The 17192-nt window shown below is 38.2% G+C and overlaps 1 long non-coding RNA gene across 1 annotated transcript in view; it reads right to left on the reverse strand.

Annotated features, from left to right (window-relative positions):
- Positions 1 to 12673: 12673 nt before the first annotated feature.
- LOC145536702 (uncharacterized) overlaps positions 12674 to 17192 on the reverse strand; it is a 35904-nt gene continuing 31385 nt past the window's right edge. Inside the window, exon 4 of the long non-coding RNA XR_014075967.1 lies at positions 12674 to 15003. This is a non-coding gene — a long non-coding RNA (uncharacterized LOC145536702). The remainder of the gene's footprint in view (positions 15004 to 17192) is intronic.

Raw genomic sequence — 17192 nt, forward strand, 5'->3', positions numbered from 1 at the left:
TGTGTGTGTCTATTTCCTCAATGATTTTGTTCCTTGTGTGAAAGGAGTACAAGTCATTGTTAAACCTTCAAAGACTGAAAGTGAAAGTGAAGTCGCTCAGTCGTGTCCAACTCTTGCCACCCCATGGACTGTAGCCTTCCAGGATTCTCCGTCCATGGGATTTTCCAGGCAAGAATACTGGAATGGGTTGCCATTTCCTTCTCCAGATCTTCCAGACCCAGGGATTGAACCTGGGTCTCCCACATTGTAGGCAGACACTTACAATGAGCCACCAGGGAAGTCCTCAAAGACTGAAGGAAACTACAAAAACTGAAGTGCAAATTACCTGAAACTCCCCACCCTTGCATAACTGTTGTCCTTAGATGAATGGCCTTCTAGATATTTCCCTATTCCTGTGTACCAAAATAGATATTATGTACAGATAAAAGTGGTCAAATATAAGTGTTATTCTACGCTGTGTATTTTTTCACCAAACAATATATGTTGTGGACTTCTATGTCAATTTATAAGCATCAAGTTTATTGTCTCTGTGTGGTATTACTTTTAGGAATATAGAAGGAAAATAATAAGAAAACTAAATACAGAAGCTAGATGGGGGAACTCATACTGTGGAGTTTATCAATCTCATTTACAGATGAGGAAAATGGAAGCTGAAAGGAGCCATCTCCCAAAGAGTCCCCTATCACAACTGACCCATGGCATTGAACTAAATCTGTGTCCACTGGACTTACCTGGTGGCCCAGTGGCTTAGACTCTGTGCTCCCAATGCAGGGGGCCTGGGTTCAATTCCTGGTCAGAGAACTGTATCCCATATGCCACAACTAAGAGTTCACATGCCTCAACTAAAAGACCCTGCATGCTGCAACTAAGACCTTGCACAGCCAAATAAATAAATAAATATATATATATATATATATTTTAAAAATAATGCCCCAGTGCTTTCTTAGCTATTACATCTTGAGAAATCTGCTGACAGACAGGGGAGGGGGCAATAATAGGAAATGGGTATTTCAAGGGCTCCATTCCTGTTCACTTTGGGAAGGGGAAGTGTTCCCTTCCTTGAGCAGATTCCTTAAATTGATACTACTAATGCTTCTGAACAACACCCTTTGGATTACCCTTTGGATTGACACTACCCTCTGCCTCCCCCTCAACTGCAGAGAAAGCAGCTGCTCATGAGAGTTCAGTACCAGGAGGCTTGGGACGACCCTGGCTTCACCCTAGCTACATGCTAGGGGACACCAAAAGCCCAAGAACTCCCAACAAACCTCCCTCTGACCCAAGAAATTGAAATCACTGGGGCAAGATGAAAAACAATCTGGACGCCAGGGCATGTGAAAATACAGGGGACCCCTCCCCCACCACGGGGCAGGATGTAGCTCCAATCAGGCCCCAAAAGCCACAGGGGAGCCCAACATTCTCAGACTCTTGTAGGCTTATAGCCTCCATCCTGTCCTCTAAAGCTGCCCTTGGAAGAAATCTGCCCCCTATTTATCCTAGATTAAAATATCACTCCTCTTTCTACTCACCTTTTCTCAATTTTACTCCATATCACTTGTTGACTGATTTACCCAAATTAAGTTTATGCCGTCATAATTTCTCTCTGGGACCAGAGTATAAAGAAAAATAAATAAATGCTACACCAACCAGTGCCCTCCTTTACACTGGAGTTAGCTTGGGTTTCAGTATAGACCACTTCTTTGATAACCTCTAATTCATCCCCCTTTTCTTCCCGCCTCTATCCTCTTCTATGTCATTTAAACTTGAAATTGTCTAAACTTTTATTTCTACAAAATGATGCAAATCTGTGAGTTTATTTCGTTTCACATGACGCTGTGGGAAGTATGTATTTTCCCTGTTTGGAAGACATGGGACACATGGCATTCAGATCAGACTGAGGGTAAAAGCCAAAAGAAAGCTTTTAGATAATTTTTTGTCTGATAGCTTTCATTTAAGATAATGGGTTTTCTTCCTTTCTTTCTCCCTAATCTCATTAGATGCTGAGAGATGAAATGAGTCTTTTGTCAGGAGAAGCTGGTCTTTGAATGACCTTCCTTTGCATTATCTCCCTCCTGCTAGATATGATCTTCTCTGACACCCCAGTCTCATAGTTTCCCCTTCTAAGATCTTTTTGATGCCTCTCAGTCTTCTTTGCTGCAACTTCTTTCTCTTCCTGACTGTTCCATAATAATAGTGACAGAAATTAAAATCACCAAAACTGTGACTTACTAAAAGCGTAATATGTGTCAGGAACTCCTGTTCTAAGCCCTTTAATGGAATATAGCTCTTTAATCTTCATAGCAACCTCAGAGGGTAGCTATTACTAATTTACTATTAATATTAATTTAATTACTATTAACTGCCACATATTTCTGGAGAAGGAAATGGCAACCCACTTCTGTATTCTTACCTGGAGAATCCCATGGACAAAAGAATCTGGCGGGCTACAGTCCATGGGGTCACAACGAGTTGGACACAACTGAGCAACTGAGCACGTATGCACACCACATATTTCAGATGAGGAAACAAGCTAGAAGGGTAGGAAATGACCTAGGATCATGCAGCTAGTTCATGATGAACCGCGGATGACACTCCTGGCTGGCTGACTCCAAAGCTTACTGAGGTTAGCTCTCAGGCACCGTCCTGTATGATGTAGATGCTGTCACTATCTGTGCATGACACATGAGGAGACTGAGGTCTATGCAAAGGAAGTGATTAGCCAAACGTCATAAGATCAAGTGGCTTGTGTGTCACACTCAGGGATGGAATCTTTAAGGAACCTTTCTTTGACACAAAAAAGACTTTTCTACCTTTCTTTCTCTTTCTCTCCAGGTTGCAGCTGCCTGGCAACATCCCCTCCCCCTCCTTGAGTTGTACTGTCACATACCATTTCTATGTTTTAAGTGCAAATGGTTGTAAATTTAACATATGCAAGAGGTGAAAGCCACAGAAGTCAGTGGGGGAGAGATGAATTGTTCAAGTAGTGGTGCTGGGGGGACTTAATTACCTGATTGGAAAAAAAGATCTGTTTCCTTTCTGCCATGACATTAAATATGAATTCCAGATAAATTTGAGAAATAAATGCAGATTTTATTCATGTGTGCACTAATTTTTAAAATATATTGTTGTTATGAAGGGAATGAACAGAATCAAATATTCAAAAGCAACACCATTTAAAACTGCAAGAAAATAAATATTTATTAAATCTCTGGACTGCAGAAAACTTTCTATGGTTAAGAGTGATGAAAAAAATTACACAGTAAAGGCCAATAACAAAATATAGCATTGGCAGAAATAAAAGACTAACAGTAAGCTGAGAAATATTAGCAACAAATAATAAAACAATAAAAATAGCAAACTTTTATCATAGATAGCTAACATTTACTAAGGTCTTACACAGTACCAGGCATATTCTAAGAGCTCTACATGGTTTCATTTCATTCTCATAATAAACCCTGATATAGATCCTAATATTATCTCCAGGTTCTAAAACATTCTTATTTAAGAGGGAAAAAAACAGAAGCATAAAATATAAATATACACCTTAATAAATTATTGTACAGCAAACCACCACAAAGATCAAGAATAAAACATTGCCAGAACTCCTGAAATCCCCGTGAGCCGCTGTAAAACTGCAACGTGTTGACTTTCCCCTAAAGGAAACCACTCTCATGATAGTTATAGCTATTATTTTTATTATTAATTATTATTTTATGGCTTTTCTTTAGAGCTTTACAACTCAAATATGAATCTCCAACACTGTATTTTTTTTAATATTATTTAAACAGAACTAATGATGCCAAACTCAAGTCTACACACCCTTCACTCACTCAGCAAGGCCAATCTACTGACACTGGTTGTGATAAAAGTACAGTGTTTATTGCAGGGCACCATGCAAGGAGAATGGGCAGCTATGTTCAAAGACTGAACTTCCCAGTGGCTTGCAGGGAATGGTTAAAGGCAACACTTGGGGTAAGGCCTACAGCTCAATGACTTGCTTTTAACTAGTTGGTGGTGAAGTAATAGTGTGGTGTTTTGGGAATCTTAATCATCAACCTTCCTCATTTCTTAATGTGCCCGTAAGACTCTTTAACCCTGAGCTACTATAGACTTTAACATGTAATATTTAAAGGCCAATTAGCTCTAAGAAATCACAAAATTACCTAAACTTTCAAATAGTTTGGGGAGTTGTATCTAAACTTTTTTAATGGAACTTTTCAAACACACACAAAAGTGTAGCGAATGGTATAATGAACCCCCATTTCCCATCACCCAGCTTCAAGAATTATCAACATTTTTGCATCTTGATTCATCTATAATCCTTCATATTTTTAATGGGTTATTTTTACAGCATTTACTAAATATTGTATCAAATGGTATCATTCTTCTGTATTCTACCCATACTTATATTTCCCCTTTTCCATTCTGAATATTTTTTATTGGGGTAAAATTCCTATAACATAAAATCTCCCATTTTAAGTGTACAATCTAGTGGCATTTGGAATATGTTTTTTAAAATTTTCTCTTTATTCTCAGTAGATTTTTCCAGAAGTTTACTAGTCTTTTGGACAAATTTGGTTTAGCTGACTTTTCTCATTTGTTTTCCACTTCATTGATTTCTACTCTTATCTCTATCAGATGTTCCCTTATGCCTTAACTAAATTATTATATTGGACATATGCTGCATATATTTTCAGTCTCTTTTGCAGTCTTCATTTAAAATATACATTCTTTGGCTTTAAATTTGCTTTTGAGTATTGTTTGAGGTGTATTCTACAAGCTTGGCTGAAACTCAGATCTTTCATTATCATTCAGTTCTACATGTTTAATTATCCATTTCCAGCAGTTTCAGGCACTTCTCTGGCTGAAGACCAATGGCAGAACACAGCCTCAAGACAGTCACAGGTTTCTGTAGACTTCTAGATCCACAAGTTCCAACCATTTTACCATCACCTTAGCTAAATATCACATCTTGAGGTACTCAACTAAAAAAATGGATGATCTCACTTGCATTTTCTGGAATAAGACTACAACACCCTCTTGTGTTTGGCTACCCTACATCCTCCTTTTGTGAAAATGCAACTACTCTCAATAACATATATGAAAAAGAAGATAATCAGAAATTTAGTTTCAAGCAGGACATGTTGCTACACTGTACTGACTAAACCATATTCTTGAATCTAGCTTTTGGGAGTTGGGTACTGGCTGGGTGATTGGACACTGTCTGAGCTCTTTGGGTAGTGATACTGTGATTCCAATATGAATATTGTACTTTGTGTAAATGTGGCCAGTCAGGTTCCCTATGGAGGGGTTGGGCAGTTTGATCAAGAGAGGAGGGACATGATTTGCACAGTCTTGAAACCCTGGCTCTTTTCGTTACAAGTTATATGAATTTGTGCCCTGTGCTTCACCTTCCTCATTGGTAAACTGGAGTAATCACAGGAAGTCCCTCAAAGGGCTGTGGTAAGAATTAAATGTGTGAGCATTTGCAAAGCTTTAAATAGTGCCCAGTGCATTTTAAGCACTGTGCCACAGAATACCATTACAACTGCATCACATGTTTCTATCCAAACTTTCTGAACAGGCTTGTAGATGGATTACCTAAGGCCTCCCTCTCAGCCTCTTCACAGGGAACTTTATTAAACTCAGTAGCCTTAGGCTCCTTTACCCATGTAGAAGAGGGTGAAAATAAAACTCTTTTAAGAGCTAACCAAATAGTTCCTCTTGGAACAGGAACTGTCTTTGCTTAGGAACACACCTGCAGGGATGCTTATTTAGCTGGGGAAGGGAGTGAGGCTCTGTGGACCCAGCTGAGATGGCCTGGATCTAGACGAACATAGCAGCTTTACTTCTCTGCAGAAGGAACTCTGGGGAATGGGAGCTGCTATGTGAAGAGTTGACTCATTAGAAAAGACCCTGATTCTGGGAAGGATTGGGGGCAGGAGGAGAAGGGGACGACAGAGGATGAGATGGCTGGATGGCATCACTGACTCGATGGACATGGGTTTGGGTAGACTCTGGGAGTTGGTGATGGACAGGGAGGCCTGGCATGCTACGATTCATGGGGTCACAAGGAGTCGGACACAACTGAGCGACTGAACTGAAATGAACTGAACTGAAGCCAAGGAGGCCAGGAGCTCAAGAGCCAGGCAGGAAGCTGAATGGAAGAGAAGTGTGAGTGAAACTGCCCTGAAATTCACTTGTGTAATTTGCTGATTGGCTAATTTATTGGCTGGCCTTTAAATAAATAATTTAGCATTGTTCAGTGTAGCATATGCTCAATTAAAATAAAACAGCTTTCAAATACAGAAAGGAACAAAGTAAAAGTGAAAGCTAATCTGATTCCCCACAGTCTAGTCTGGTCTATGTTCTTCCAGATCTGCTTTTATACAAAAACAAACATATAAAAATCAGGTCATAGCAGGCACTTGGCTCTGAGATTTTCTTTCATGTTGTCTGCTGTGTTGAGATGAACTTCCTACACTCTCCCAAACCATCAGCAAGATCCTGCAACCTGCCTTGTGCTGGCAGGTCTTTGGACTAGATACTTGATTTCTGTCAACAGTTTCTCTCAGTGAAAGTATCAGGGAGAAATTACAGTTTTACCTTCCTACATTAATACAATATTAATACAGCCACTGCTCATGGTGCCCTTACTCTGTATCTGGCAGTCCCTTCAATGTTTTACTTCAATTCTCACATCACTTTCTCACAGCAACCCTTTGGAAGTCAGTCCCACTATCATTGCATGTGGGTTCACAGACAGGATGTGAGAGACCCAAAAGCTAAAAATAGGATCAATAAGAAGGAAAATAAACGTGTCAGAGGCAGGACTTACACTTGCAATGTCTCTTTAAATCCTCGTCATGCTCTTATGAGAGAGCTGTCACCACAAAGGAGGCAACTAAGGCTGCAGGGTTTACAGAGCAAAGTAAAGCCACCGAGAACCTAGCAGTTTTATAACTATATCCCTTCCTGCCAAACTGATGAAAGCAAACAAGCAAAAAAGCAAAGATTTAAATAAATGGAGATGAGAGGATAACAAACAGGAAGGCCAGAGGTCTCCAAACAGAGGAAATAGGCTGCAAGTGTCAGACATTTTTTCTCTGTCTCTTAAGCGGCAGGAGGAAACAAACTAGTGTTATATTTTTTCCCCTTCTTTATACAAATTTAAAAAGAGGTTTCTCTTAAAATTCTGTGTTGCTGTAATGACACCTGGTTCCACCGGAACTTAACTCTTCTCAAACCTTGAGCTAACCAACGCATTTTTCTTATGGAAATGTGTGTCTTAAGCTATGTTAATGTACTATGTATTTATCCTAGACTCTTCAATTTGGTTCCACCTAAAGGCTCAGAACCGACTTGACAAACCAGTATGTTATACTCATACATTGTTCTCCTAATCTATGTTAATGAAACTATATATTTGTATGGAAATCTGCCTTTCTTCAAATTCATGTCAATCGTTTTATGGCCGGGATGACTCACCTGGTGCCAATGTTATCTCAAAATGCATGTTGTGGGTGAGGGGCCTGGTGCTATTCTCTGAGTTTTGAGACATTTCCTTTCTCTAATTAGCAGACTGCTAGTAGCTATATAATATCCAGCTAAAGACTAGCAGCGGGGCACTCTTTCTGCCCTCTTCTGATGCTTATGTCAGAAGCTTTCTCTATCTCCTTTATACTTTAATAAAACTTTATTACACAAAAGCTCTGAGAGATCAAGCCTCATCTCTGGCCCCGGACTGAATTCTCCTCTGGAAGCCAAGAATCCTGGTGTCTTTTGTGGTTCAGCAGCAACCTTTCAGAGAGACATGCAGCATTCACTGACTGGAAGACTTAATATAGCAAAGACATCAACTCTCCCCAAAGTGATCTCTAAGTTTAAAACAATCAGTACAAGTGGCTTAGTGGTAAAGAATCTGCCTGCTAAGTCAGGAAACGCAGGAGATGTGGGTTCCATCCCTGGGTCATGAAGATCCCCTCAAGAAGGAAATGGAAACCAACTGTAGTATTCTTGCCTGGGAAATCCCACAGAGGAGCCTGGTGGGCTACAGTCCATGGTGTCACAAAGAGTCAGACATGACTTAGTCAATAAACAACAACAGTGCACTCATTAGAATATTAAATACCTGTAAAGCATTTACAGGGCTTCCCAGTTGGCTGAGTGGTAAAGAATCTGCCTGCCAGTGCAGGAGTCTCAGGAGACGTGGGTTGGATCCCTGGGTTGGGAAGATCCCCTGGAGTAGCAAATGGCAACCCACTCCAGTATTCTTGCCTGGGAAATCTCATAGACAGAGGAGTCTAGCAGACTACAGTCCATGGGGTCACAAAGACTTGGATATGACTGAGTACACACACAAAGACACCCAGAAAGATTTTTCATAGATATAGAGAAGCTTATTCTGAACTTTGTGAGGAAATTCAAAGTAACTATGATAGCTAAAACAATTTTGAAAAAGAATAAACTGAGAAGAATCACTCTACCTAATGATAAGATTTATTATATAGATATAGCAAATTTAGACAGTGTGACATTAGAGGAATGAGAGACACAGGTCAGAGGAAACAAAGAAAGAACCCAGAAACAGACCAACACAAATATACCCAACTGATTTTTGACAAAGGTGTAAAAAATTTCAATAGAAGAATACCTTTTTAAAAAAATGGTGCATACTTATCAATAATTACCTTAAATATAAATGGGTTGAATGTCCCAACCAAAAGACAAAGACTGGCTGAATGGATACAAAAACAAGACCCCTATATATGCTGTCTACAAGAGACCCACCTCAAAACAAGAGACACATACAGACTGAAAGTGAAGGGCTGGAAAAAGATATTTCACGCAAACAGAGACCAAAAGAAAGCAGGAATCGCAATACTCTTTTCAGATAAAATAGACTTTAAAATAAAGGCTGTGAAAAGGGACAAAGAAGGACACTACATAATGATCAAAGGATCAATCCAAAAAGAAGACATAACAATTATAAATATATATGCACCCAACATAGGAGCAACACAATATGTAAGGCAAATACTAACAAGTATGAAAGGGGAAATTAACAATAACACAATAATAGTGGGAGACTTTAATACCCCACTCACACATATGGATAGATCAACTAAACAGAAAATTAACAAGGAAACACAAACTTTAAATGATACAATAGACCAGCTAGATTTAATTGATATTTACAGGACATTTCACCCCAAAACAATCAATTTCACCTTTTTCTCAAGTGCACACGGAACCTTCTCCAGGATAGATCACATCCTGGGCCATAAATCTACCTTGGTAAATTCAAAAAAACTGAAATCATCCCAATCATCTTCTCTGACCACAATGCAGTAAGATTAGACCTCAATTGCAGGAAAAAAACTATTAAAAATTCCAACATATGGAGGCTAAACAACACGCTTCTGAATAACCAACAAATCACAGAAGAAATCAAAAAAGAAATCAAAATATGCATAGAAAAGAATGAAAATGAAAACACAACAACCCAAAACCTATGGGACACTGTAAAAGCAATGCTAAGGGGAAGGTTCATAGCAATACAGGCGTACCTCAAGAAACAAGAAAAAAATCAAATGAATCAACTAACTCTACACCTAAAGCAACTAGAGAAGGAAGAAATGAAGAACCCCAGGGTTAGTAGAAGGAAAGAAATCTTTAAAATTAGGGCAGAAATAAATGCAAAAGAAACAAAAGAGACCATAGCAAAAATCAACAAAACTAAAAGCTGGTTTTTCGAGAAGATAAACAAAATTAACACACTATTAGCCGGACTCATCAAGAAACAAAGGGAGAAGAATCAAATCAACAAAATTAGAAATGAAAATGGAGAGATCACAACAGACTACACAGAAATAAAAAGGATCATAAGAGACTACTACCAACAGCTATATGCCAATAAAATGGACAACTTGGAAGAAATGGACAAATTCTTAGAAAAGTATAACTTCCCAAAACTGAGCCAGGAAGAAATAGAAGATCTTAACAGACCCATCACAAGCATGGAAATCGAAACTGTAATCAGAAATCTTCCAGCAAACAAAAGCCCAGGACCAGACGGCTTCACAGCTGAATTCTACCAAAAATTTAGAGAAGAGCTAACACCTATCCTACTCAAACTCTCCCAGAAAATTGCAGAAGAAGGTAAACTTCCAAACTCATTCTATGAGGCCACCATCACCCTAATTCCAAAACCAGACAAAGATGTCACAAAAAAAGAAAACTACAGGCCAATATCACTGATAAACATACATGCAAAAATCCTTAATAAAATTCTAGCAAACAGAATCCAACAACATATTAAAAAGATCGTACATCATGACCAAGTGGGCTTTATCCCAGGAATGCAAGGATTCTTCAATATCCGCAAATCAATCAATGTAATACACCACATAAACAAACTGAAAGATAAAAACCATATGATTATCTCAATAGATGCAGAAAAAGCCTTTGACAAAATTCAACATCCATTTATAATAAAAACCCTCCAGAAAGCAGGAATAGAAGGAACATACCTCAACATAATAAAAGCTATATATGACAAACCCACAGCAAACATTATCCTCAATGGTGAAAAATTGAAAGCACTTCCCCTAAAGTCAGGAACAAGGCAAGGGTGCCCACTCTCACCACCACTATTCAACATAGTTTTGGAAATTTTGACCACAGCAATCAGAGGAGAAAAAGAAACAAAAGGAATCCAGATAGGAAAAGAAGTAAAACTCTCAGTTTGCAGATGACATGATCCTCTACATACAAAACCCTAAAGATTCTACCAGAAAATTACTAGAGCTAATCAATGAATATAGTAAAGTTGCAGGATATAAAATTAACACGCAGAAATCCCTTGCATTCCTATACAATAACAACGAGAAAACAGAAAGAGAAATTAAGGAAACAATACCATTCACCATTGCAACGAAAAGAATAAAATACTTAGGAATATATCTACCTAAAGAAACAAAAGACATATATAGAAAACTATAAAACACTGATGAAAGAAATCAAAGAGGACACAAACAGATGGAGAAATATACCGTGTTCATGGGTTGGAAGAATTAATGTAGTGAAAATGAGTATGCTACCCAAAGCAATCTATAGATTCAATGCAATCCCTATCAAGCTACCAACGGTATTTTCTGCAGAACTAGAACAAATTATTTCACAATTTGTATGGAAATATAAAAAACCTTGACTAACCAAAGCAATCTTGAGAAAGAAGAATGGAACTGGAGGAATCAACCTGCCTGACTTCAGGCTCTACTACAAAGCCACAGTCATCAAGACAGTATGGTCCTGGCACAAGGACAGAAATATAGATCAATGGAACAAAATAGAAAGCCCAGAGATAAATCCACACACCTATGGACACCTTATCTTCGATAAAGGAGGCAAGAATATACAATGGAGAAAAGACAATCTCTTTAACAAGTGGTGCTGGGAAAACTGGTCAACCACTTGTAAAGAATGAAATTAGAACACTTTCTAACACCATACACAAAAGTAAACTCAAAATGGATTAAAGATCTAAACGTAAGACCAGAAACTATAAAACTCCTAGAGAAAAACATAGGCAAAACACTCTGTGACATAAATCACAGCAGGATCCTCTATGACCCACCTCCCAGAATATTGGAAATAAAAGCAAAAATAAACAAATGGGACCTAATTAAAATTAAAAGCTTCTGCACAACAAAGGAAACTATAAGCAAGGTGAAAAGACAGCCTTCAGAATGGGAGAAAATAATAGCAAACGAAGCAACAGACAAACAATTAATCTCAAAAATATACAAGCGAATCCTGCCCCTCAATTCCAGAAAAATAAATGACCCAATCAAAAAATGGGCCAAAGAACTAAACAGACATTTCTCCAAAGAAGACATACAGATGGCTAACAAACACATGAAAAGATGCTCAACATCACTCATTATTAGAGAAATGCAAATCAAAACCACAATGAGGTACCATTTCACACAAGTCAGAATGGCTGCTATCCAAAAGTTTACAAGCAATAAATGCTGCAGAGGGTGTGGAGAAAAGGGAACCCTCTTACACTGTTGGTGGGAATGCAAACTAGTACAGCCACTATGGAGAACAGTGTGGAGATTCCTTAAAAAACTGGGAATAGAACTGCCATATGACCCAGCAATCCCACTGATGGGCATACACACCGAGGAAACCAGAATTGAAAGAGACACGTGTACCCCAGTGTTTATCGCAGCACTGTTTATAATAGCCAGGACATGGAAGCAACCTAGATGTCTACCATCAGACGAATGGATAAGGAAGCTGTGGTACATATACACAATGGAATATTACTCAGCCATTAAAAAGAATACATTTGAATCAGTTCTATTGAGATGGATGAAACTGGAGCCCATTATACAGAGTGAAGTAAGCCAGAAAGAAAAACACCAATACAGTATACTAATGCATATATATGGAATTTGAAAGATGGTAACGATAACCCTATATGCGAGACAGAATAAGAGACACAGATGCATAGAACAGTCTTATGGACTCTGAGGGAGAAGGTGAGGATGGGACGTTCTGAGAGAATAGCATTGAAACATGTATGTTATCATATGTGAAACAGAACACCATTCCAGGTTCGATGCATGAGACAAATGCTCAGGGCTGGTGCAATGGGATGACCCAGAGGGATGGGATGGGGAGGGAGGTGGGAGGGGGGTACAGGATGGGGAACACATGTAAACCCAGGGCTGATTCATGTCAATGTATGACAAAAACCACTACAATATTGTAAAGTAATTAGCCCTCAACTAAAATAAATAAATTAAAAATAAATAAATAAAAATGGTGCTTGAACAATGGAACATCCACAGGCCAAAAAAAACAAAATCTTCAACCTGAACCTCACATCAGATACAAAAATTAACTAAAAATGAAACATGGACTTAGGTATAAAATATAAAACTATAAAACTTTTAGTGGGAAAATATGAGGAAAATCTTTGGGACCTCGATCTTGCTGAAAAGATCTAAGACTAGACACCAAAAGCATAACATACATCAAAACAAACTGGAAAATTCTCAAAGGGATGGGAATACCAGACCACTTTGCCTGTCTCCTGAGAAACCTGTATGCAGGTCAAGAAGCAACAGTTAGAACTGGACATGGAAAAATGGACTGATTCAAAATTGGGAAATGAGTACATCAAGGCTGTATCCTATCACCCTGCTTATTTAACTTATATGCAGAGTGTACCATGCAAAATGCCAGGCTGGACAAAGCATAAGCTGGAATCAAGATTGCCAGGAGAAATATCAATAACCTCAGATATGCAGATGATACGATTTTAATGGAAGAAAGCAAAGAGGAACTAAAGAGCCTCTTGATGAAGGTCAAAGAGGAGAGTGAAAAAGCTGGCTTAAAAGTCAACATTCAAAAAACTAAGATCATGGCATCTGGTCCCATCACTTCATGGCAAATAGATAGGGAAAAAATGGAAACAGTGGCAGATTTTATTTTCTTGGGCTCCAAAATCACTGCTGATGGTGACTGCAGCCATGAAATTAAAAGACGTTTGGTCCTCAGAAGAAAAGCTATGAGAAACCTAGACAGTGTTCTAAAAAGCAGAGGCATCATTCTGCCAACAAATGTCCAAATAGCAAAGCTATAGTTTTTCCAGTAGTCATGTATGGGTGTGAGAGATGGACCATAAAGAAGGCTGAGTGCCGAAGAATTGATGCTTTCAAACTGTAGTGCTGGAGAAGACTCTTGAGAGTTCCCTGGACTGCAAGGAGATCAAACCAGTTAATCCTAAAGGAAGTCAACTCTGAATATTTATTGGAAGGACTGAGGTTAAAGCTGAAGCTCCAACACTTAGGCCACCTGATGCAAAGAGCTGACTCATTGGAAAAAAAACCCTGATGCTGGGAAAGATTGAGGGCAGGAGGAGAATGGGGAGACAGAGGATGAGATGGTTGGATGTATCATCAACTCAACAGACTGAGTTTGAGCACACTCTGGGAGACAGTGAAGTACAGGGAAGCCTGGTGGGCTGTAGTCCACGGGGTCATAAAGAGCTGGACATGACTTAGTGACTGAACAACAAAGGAAAAAAACATTATTAATTGGATTTCACCAAAATTAAGAATTCTCGTGCTGTAATACAGCCCGTTAAGAGGATGAAAAGACAAGCAACAGATTTGGAGACAATATCTGCAAACCACATACCCAACAAATAATTGGTATCTAGAATATATAACAAATTCTCACAACTCAACAGTAAAAAACAAAGGATACAATTAGAAAATGAGCAAAAGACATGAACAGAATCTCACCAAAGAAGACATACAGATGGCAAAGTAGCACATGAAAAGATGTTCAACATCATTACCTAATTAGAATAATGCAAATAAAAACCACAATAAGCTATAACTATGTACTCATTAGAATGGGTAAAATATAAAATAGTAATACCAAATGTTGGCAAAGCTGTGGAAAATAGGATCTTCTATACAATACTTCTAGGAATGTAAAATAGTAAGGCTCTGGGAATCATTCTAGCAGTTTCTTATAAAACTAAACACACATTTACCATATGACCCCACAAGAAAACTCTTGAGCATCTATCCCAGAGAAATGAGAAGAAGCTGTGGTGTGTATACAAAATGCAATATTACTCAGCTATAAAAAAGAATGTACTTGAGTCAGTTCTAATGAGGTGGATGAACCTAGAACCTATTATGCACAGTGAAGTAAGTAAGGAGGAGAAAGACAAATATCATGTATTAATACATATATATGAAATCTAGAAATATGGTACGGATAAACCTATCTACAGGGCAGCAATGGAGATGCAGACATAGAGAATAGACTTTTGGACACAGTGAGGGAGAGAGAAGGGGGATGATTTGAGAAAGTAGCACTGAAACATATACATTACCATATGTAAAATAGATAGCCAGTGGGATTTTGCTGTATGATGCAGGGAGCTCAAATCAGGTGCTCTGTGACAACCTAGAGGAGTGGGGTGGGGAGGGAGGTGGGAGAGAGATTAAACAGGCAGGGTACATATACATAGCTATGGCTGATTCATGCTGATATATGGCAGAAACCATCATAATATTGTAATTACCCTCCAATTAAAAATAAAAGATTAAAAATTCCTGTATATGAATAATCAGAGCAGCTTTATTCATAATATCAAAAGCAGGAAACAATCCAAATGTCCTTCAATTAGTGACTGGATAAATAAACACTGGTACATACATTCAGTGGAATATTACTCAGCAATAAAAAGGAACAAACTATTAATATAGTGACTAGGATGGACCTCCAAGGGCATTTCACTTAGTGAAAAAAGTCAATCCCCAATGGTTACACACTATAGGATTCCATTTATGTAAATGCAAAACTACAGAGACTGAGAAGAGATTAACTGTTGCCAGGGCATAAGGATGGAGCCAGGGGCTGAGAATATAAAGGGTAGCACAAGGGAGCACTTTTCAGATAATTGAAAGTGTTAGTCACTCAGTCCTATTTGACCCTTTGAGATCCCATGGACTGTAGCCTGCCAGGCTCCTCTGCCATGAAATTCTCCAGGCAAGAATACTGAAGTGGGTCATCATTCCCTTCTCCAGGGGATCTTCCTGATCCAGGGATCTTACCCGGGTCTCCTATATTGCAGGCAAATTCTTTACCGTTTGAGCCACCAGGGAATAACTGAGATAACTGAACAGTTTTATATATTGACTGTGGTGGTGGTTACACAAATCTATATATGGGGTAAAACCGTATAGAGCTACATGCACGCACAAAAATGAAAGTATGTAAAAAGTGATGACAACTGAATAAGGTCTATAATCTAATTAACAATACTATACCAATATCAATTTCCTGGACTTGATATTTTACAGTTACATAAGATACCATCATTGGGGAAACCTGGTGACAAGCACATGGACCTCTAAGCACCGCTTTTGCAACTTCCTGTGAGGCCATAATTATTTAAAAACAAGAAAGTTTTCTTAAAAAGTTGTTGTGGGATTTCCAGAGTTTCAGAAAGTAGCCTTGGTGACTTTAATTACTAGAATCATTCTGTGCTAGTTCCTTTTCATGCAGAGCTGGAGTAGTTTAAAACTTCCTCCTCCTTCTGGCAAGTTTTGCAAATGTGTTCAAAGGAAGTACACTAGTGCTTCTTTCTAAACATTCTGACAGCTTTTTTATAATATAGTTTAAAATGTGAACACAGTAAAAAGAGATCACTACTATTTTCTTGGACCCTAAAGACTTTCACTTATGTAGGTTACAGATCTACTAATATTTACTACATTCAAAATCAAAACTGAAAATATCTAAAAATATTTATTAATTCATTAAAATAACAATAGATCCACTACATGTTAACGTAAACATATTTTATTAAAATAACTATTTTCCAAAATAAAAAAATAATTTAGAAACGTTTTCTTTTTTGAAAAGCTCTGTAATGTTTGCCTTAATATAAGACAGCTAGACTCTCTTACTTGCTTCATCACTGTGGTATGGTTGTGGTTATTTTGGTTGACATATATGAAGAAAATTCAACCTTATGGAGATATGTAGCAGGAAAAAGGAGGAGTTCCTAGGCACTTTGAATGGATTTCAGGTGTCAGGTGTCTCCAGGGTCCTCAGACCACACTTGGAGAATCACTGTGCTGGAGATACATACAGAAATATTTACAAAGGAAATGTTAGGATGTCTGAAATTTGCATTAAAATACTTCAACACACACACACATCAATTCTCATTATATGGGGTAGTTATGTCCAATAAAATTACCTTGAGCAATGAACTAGCAAATACTGAGCCACTGCTCCTAGCGGACATAGAGGGTGACGTTCCTGCAAACCCTTGGTCACATTCTCATCAATCAATCAACATATAATCTTTTTTTGCCACTTTATTTATTTAAATTGAAGGATAATTGCTTTACAGAATTTTGTGGTTTACTGTCAATCATGAACAAGAATTAGCCATAGGTACACTTGTGTTTCTGTTTAAAGCATCTCATTTTATAGTTCAGAAAATAATGAATTATATATGCACTATTTCTTTATCATACTGAGAAGGGTCTAACATTTTCCTGACCTGAGTAACAAGATCTTAAATTTCTTTGGCTCTCAGCCTCAAAACAATGTTGTTTATTATGCTTTGTAAAGTTTGG

The sequence above is a fragment of the Giraffa tippelskirchi genome, chromosome X, assembly GCF_054371585.1.
Source record: "Giraffa tippelskirchi isolate mGirTip1 chromosome X, T2T-mGirTip1v1.2.pri, whole genome shotgun sequence".
Taxonomy (NCBI): Eukaryota; Metazoa; Chordata; class Mammalia; order Artiodactyla; family Giraffidae; genus Giraffa; species Giraffa tippelskirchi.